This window comes from Anabrus simplex, chromosome 1, assembly GCF_040414725.1.
Source record: "Anabrus simplex isolate iqAnaSimp1 chromosome 1, ASM4041472v1, whole genome shotgun sequence".
NCBI classification, from domain to species: Eukaryota; Metazoa; Arthropoda; class Insecta; order Orthoptera; family Tettigoniidae; genus Anabrus; species Anabrus simplex.
In genome coordinates this window covers 726,008,186-726,015,033 of record NC_090265.1, presented here as the reverse complement: position 1 = coordinate 726,015,033, position 6,848 = coordinate 726,008,186, and positions in this window count along the sequence as shown.

Below are 6,848 nucleotides of genomic sequence, written 5' to 3'. Positions count from 1 at the left end.
ATAATCAGTTCGTAAGCACCGAATAATATTGTCAACGCCGATGGAACTGCATTTTTTCAATGCCTATCCCAAACGGTCTTACAGTTTTATAGGAGGGAAGTGACAGCCGGGAAATCGTTCAAGGGGTTCATGCACTGTGTTGCAATGCACATGGAAGCGAGAGACTTCTTCCCCTCGTCATAGGGAAGTTTAACAAGCTACGATATTTTAAGGGCGTCGGGCACTTTCCGTGCAAGTACGGGACATCTAAAATGCATTCAGTACAGTAATTCAATGAATGAAGGACTTGTACAAGGGAGCCAGTATAATTTGTCCTCGTCTTTGAATCGTGCGTTTTTTATTTCGATGCGTGAGGTTATGTGCATTATTTGATTACTGGTAATATAAATGCACCTTGTTGGATACATCTCGGGAATAGTTTTTTCCAAGGCAGTTGAAAGGTTTGAACCATGAGTAAAGGTGATTGTGCGCATTAATGCGTCTTAGGATACTTTGTGACGCGGCAAGGGTTCGCATTTCTGAATTACGAGAGAGAAGTACCATGGCGAGAAATCGTACAAGGATAGAGTCACTGCACTGTGTTCTAAGGCAGACGGAAGCGAGAGTTTCTCCCCTCGTCATAGGAAAGTTCGATAAACCACGATGTTTTAAGGGCATCGGGTACATTCCGTGCAAGTACAGGACATCTAAAATGCATTCAGTTCAGTAATCCAATGAATAAAGGACTTGCTCAGGAGAGCCAGCGTAGATTTCTACTCGTCTTTGATTCATGCTTTTCATTGCGTGAGGTTATGTTTGCCAGTGAGTTATCCAAGTGAATACTGTACAGTAGAACCTCGATAATACGTTCCCTGAAACTACGTTTTCTCGCATTATTCGTTCAAATTACGTGGTCCCGCGAGCATCCCAATTAAATCACGTTGTAAAATCCTGCATTATCCGTTCCTCGAAGAAACGATTTCCCGGATCAACCGCCCAGAAATTTCAGTCCCATCAACGCTAAATCCTCGATAACGCGTTTTTCAAGAAACTGTATCTTACGAAAGGACGTCTACGGCATACTTAAGGATCTTGGTGCTGACGTTCCGTCATTGCAGTAATTTGAAGAAGTAGGCCCTACTGTACTGGAAAAGCGATCGGCGGTGAACTTGCATAAGGGATCATCTTAGCATCGCATTAGGGTAGTATTGTTTAGAGAATCCTCGGAAATCATAAAGCAGAGAGTGCCCACGACAATTGGAAGGAGACAGAGCGCATTTCGACAGCTGTATTTGAAGACGGAACGAGTTTCGCCGAATGTTCGTACTTGCAAAACGTCTACATTATGTCCAGGGTTAGATGTTTATTTCTTTACTTTTTTCGAGTGTACCGCCGAACAAGTTTTCGGCATTTCCCTCAGGGCACTGTGTAGTCACTGGGCTTCCAGGCAGTAATCGAAACTGCTCCTTCGTAAATAACATAAATTTAGTATTTTAATATTATCGTATACGATTATGTTATCGAGACCAGAACAGATGTTGCACCTTATATGGATAAAGCCACGGGAGGTTTTGGGATTGCCTATTACTGTTTTTTTCCTAATATGACTGGGAATTTGATGATTTCGTGTTAAATTGTTAATAAAGCCGCAGTCGTTTTATTTGCGCACGTTACATATGAAAACTTTGTATAATTTCTCACTCATACCGACTTCTACAGCTAGCGCGCTTTCCAGCTGAGCTCAAGGTCGTGAATAATCGTAATTTCGGAAGTGTTAATGATATTTTTTCTCTTTCCAATTTGATTGTGGTTAGTGACGAGCAGAACTAAATATAATGCATTCGAGAACTTGAGAATTGATACTTTCGAAACCATATTCTCGAGTTCAACATAACCTTTAAAAGTCGATGTAGGCCTAATTTACGCGGTACAAGATTTCCATGAACGGACTGCGAACAGTATACCGATGACCAAATAACAATGGCAGAAAAAAAAGATTTTGCCATCATGTTGGACGCTTTTGTATCTAATGTGCTTTATTTTATTAGATTAGAGAATGAAAAACTACTTGTGGTCGATTGTTGTTTGGCTTGGCGTTACGGGTATTAGATTTTTCGGAGAGTTTGGCTGATCAAAGTTGCTGAACTGAAAGAAGTTTTCAGAGGAAACTGACGAAGTTTCCCCGGTAAAACTGAATGTAAAGTTTCGAGATTTTTAAGTCGCGTACCGGTAATAAACGTTTGTAGCCTGCTCCGCGGTCTAACTTGCCGCCTCTCACCCGGAGGGCCCGGGTTCGATTACTGGTCAGATCAGGCATTTTTACGTGAATATGAGGGCTGGTTCCAGGTTCAGTCATTCTACGATTACGGCACCTTTAATTGAGGAGCTATTTAATGGTGATATGGCGAACCCGGTCTACAGAGCCACGAATAACGGCCGAGAGAATTCGTCACTCTGACCATGCGTCACCGCGTAATCTGCAGGGCTTCGGACCGAGGGTGGTCGCTTGGTAGGCGGAAGTAGTGACGGGCAGTCTGAGACGAGGTCTCGAGATTTCTCGAGACTAGCGCAGGCATTATTTCTCGCGAGAAATTTCGAGAAATCTCGAGAGCGTTGTCCTCACAATGTGCGGCGAGCAGCGTGTCGTAGGCCTGCAGGTAATCGGAGCTGAATGTTGTTTGTTCCGAATATGCGAACAGCCAACCACGGACCTTCTCATTTTTGTAAATACGTGTCAACAAGCGACTAGGGCGTTCATTTATACCGAGGTCTATTTTGACGCAGTATAACATAATTATAAAGGATACGCATTCTGGCATTATATGCACTGGTGGGTACACGAATGAGTGGTTTAAGTACAGAACTTGACGGCTACTGTAGGTACACGTAACTGGATACTACTGTCGGATTTTTTATTATGGATACTCGAGTTTAGGCTTTAATTACAAACGAACCAATAGGCCTATTGCAATGCGAGTTATACCAGTATTTTCCTTGTTTAATTCTACATTAGCGTATATAAGACACATTGTTTTTGACGTCCATTAAATATTTTTTATTTGTGGTTGTAATAAATATTGCCCGTGTTTTTGGCTTCTTCTCTAGGAAGCGCTCACTTAGGAATATATACAAGGAAAACTACTTGTCTGATGGTAATGAAATTTTTATATGTTATAACCACATGTATTTGTAGTGTAATACTAAAGTTATAATTTTTTTCAATCATCCCGAAAAAAGTTCTTATCATTTTTCTAAAGCAACTCTTTCTCAGCCCAGGATAAACGTACAACAGCAAAGTTGGGCTTGTTTTGAAGCACTCAGTCATGGTTATCAGAAACTACAACAACTGTAACCGTACAGTTTGGTACCGAATTTATGAAGAGTAATATTGAAAGGAGGTTTTGTGTACGCCGGACCGTGCGATTAACAGCAGGCCGGGTGGTGAAAACGGGCGCAGTGTTGCCGCGTTCAGTAGTAATCACGCGCGCAACGAACACAGTACACTCGCCCCGGGCAGTTGTGGAACGGAATGCCCATGACCTTGGTTTATCCGCAAGCTATTTTCAGTTTCCTATGTTCTGCATGTTGGCCACGTCACTTGAAGATGCCTCCAAGACCGCTGTTATCAGAGGGTGAACTTGCAATGATTTTGAGTGCTATTTGTTTCTTTCAGTGTGAGGGGGAAAAAGTAGGGGACAAGAGGTTCCCTGTGTACCAGAAGGTGGCAGATTGTCTTGGATTATCGCTGTCGTCAGTGAAGAGAGTAGGAGCCGCTTCAAAGGAGAATGATGGAAATACGTCATCCAGGCCAAGAAAGAAGCAGTGTGTGAGACCGGGGCGTCCGAAAATCCATCTAGATCATTTTACTTTGGGCACAATACGAAGAAATATGCACGATTTTTATATGAATAAGATATTTCCCACAATTAAAAGCCTCCGCATGAAACTGTTAGAAAATATGCTGGATTTTCCCGATATGTCAATTTCTACGCTTTTGAAAGTAGTTCGAAGCTTGGGATTCCGATTCAAAAAACTAAACAGGAAACCAGTGCTAATGGAATCTGTGACAGTTGCTGCATCCCGACCTACCTACCTTAGACGAATTAGAGACTTAAGAGCACAGGGCTACAAGATCTTTACAGACGAGACGTGGTGCGGACAGAACCATACTATGAAATATGGGTGGCAAGAAAACGTGATTGAAGCTTTAGAAAACAACTTTGACAACTATAATCTGTACAGAGAGTACATTCAGCAAATTTATGGATGACGTGGAGGGTTCAAAACACCGTCTGGAGCTGGGAAACGCATCATAATTTTACACATCGGAAGTGAAGAAGGATTTCTTGACGGTGCAGAACTTTGTTTTATTGGCAAGAAAGGCAGTGGTGATTACCACAATGAGATGAACTCGACTCATTATGAAGAATGGTTCACGAAAGTCCTGAGTTTATTGCCTCAAAAGTCGGCTGTCGTTATAGATCAAGCTCCATATCATACGATGGTCAATCCTTCATCTAAAAACCCGAACATGTCATGGCTGAAACCTGAAATTATATCCTGGATAACATCAAAGAATATTTCACTACCACCTGGAGTTGACGATTATAACAAATTAACGAAATCAGAGCTGATTGTCCTTGCCAGGCCTTATTTTCAAACACCGGTAAAGAAGCTGGAACAACTGACTAAACGACTTCGACCAGATGTACAGCTTGTTTGGTTACCAGTGGCCCATTGCGAGCTTAATCCAATCGAGCTCATTTGGGCTTACGTAAAAGGGAAAATAGCAAAAACAAATATGGCTAACACATTAGAAAATGGTAGAGGTATGGAAGCAATTAACGCTTTATGCCGAGAAGCCTTACGTACCGCCACCCCTGAACTCTGGAAACAATGCATTAAACACGCTAAGAAAATTGAAGACCACTACTGGGAAAAAGATGGACTGTCTGAAAACGTCCCTTATTTCGAGCCAGTCATAATCAACATGAATGACAGCAGCACCGATTCATCGGAATACAGTGATTTTTCAGACGAAGAAAATTGATAGAATTAAATATTGTAAATATATGTAAATAATAATGCAAATAACTCTTGTAAAAATTGTACAGTGTGACATTTCTAAATAAGTCAACCATTTTTAAACCTGCCTTTGAAGGTCCAAAGCCCTTATGAGAAAAGGTGATGGGAAGTGGAATTTATAAGAGGAAATAAAATTTAAGGTTGAAAGTAAACGAAAAGCTGTGTTCGTTGCGCGCGTGATAATACTGAACGCGGCAACACTGCGCCCGTTTTCACCACCCGGCCTGCTGTTAATCACACGGTTCGGCGTACACAAAACCTCCTTTCAATATTACTCTTCATAAATTCGGTACCAAACTGTATGGTTACAGTTGTTGTAGTTTCTGATAACCATGACTGAGTGCTTCAAAACAAGCCCAACTTTGCTGTTGTACGTTTATCCTGGGCTGAGAAAGAGTTGCTTTAGAAAAATGATAAGAACTTTTTTCGGGATGATTGAAAAAAATTATAACTTTAGTATTACGCTACAAATACATGTAGTTATAACATATAAAAATTTCATTACCATCAGACAAGTAGTTTTCCTTGTATATATTCCTAAGTGAGCGCTTCCTAGAGAAGAAGCCAAAAACACGGGCAATATTTATTACAACCACAAATAAAAAATATTTAATGGACGTCAAAAACAATGTGTCTTATATACGCTAATGTAGAATTAAACAAGGAAAATACTGGTATAACTCGCATTGCAATAGGCCTATTGGTTCGTTTGTAATTAAAGCCTAAACTCGAGTGTCCATAATAAAAAATCCGACAGTAGAGGCGTGCATTATTCGAACTCGAGACGAGGCAAGATGCGCCTTGCTACATATGCAACCACCATTACGCATGAGTGGAATGTGCAATCTAAATTGCTAAAGAGTATTCGCGTCATAATTAGGTAGGTACTTCGATATACGACGGTGCAATGTGAACTGGGTCGAATTGTACGCGACACCTTGAAGACGATGTCCGAAACGCAACGTAAGTCTTGGATGTCAGTTATTTTGAAGAGATGTCACATAGCACAGCCCACTGTGTTGCTTATTCAAAAGAAGTAAAATACATCGGCAGAAATACTTCTGGGATGATCCGGCACTTACAAACACATAATATCAATGAAGAGGAATCGTCACAGAACACCTCCGGCCCGGTCTGAATCACACGAAGCTACCCTGCCGACAACGATTGTGCGGCATCCAGATAGGTTTACATCTTAATAACAGTTATTAACAAATTATACTGGTTATTCAGCTGAGAAGTCCACCTGACATAACTCGTGAACAGTTTAAGATACTGGCATTCTGTATTCACTTTTGTTAATGGTAAGGACCTCATAGTTCAACACGCAGTGCTCTCCTAGGCTTTTGACAAAATTTATCGTCACACACGTTTCCATATGAGAACTGCTGATGATAACTATCAAGCTTACACTCGTAGTTACTGGGACGTCGCACAGCTCGCAGCACACGAGAATTGATCTCGAGAGCGTTGCCCATCACCCCTGCTGAAAGAATTGGTGCAAACTCGGGCATTTTAGATTACACGTTCCACTCGTGTGTAATGGGGGTTGCATATGTAGCAAAGCACATCTTCCCCGTCTCAGGTTCGAATAATGCACGCCTCTAGTATCCAAGTACGTGTACATCCTATCTACAGTTATTCACAAATTATGCATGGTTATTCAGCTAAGATGTCTATCCTAAATAAGTCGTGAACAGTTCGATATACAGACATTCGGTTTTCGCTGTCGTTAATGGTATTAAGGGGTTCATAGTTGAACATGCAATACTTTTCCAGGCCTT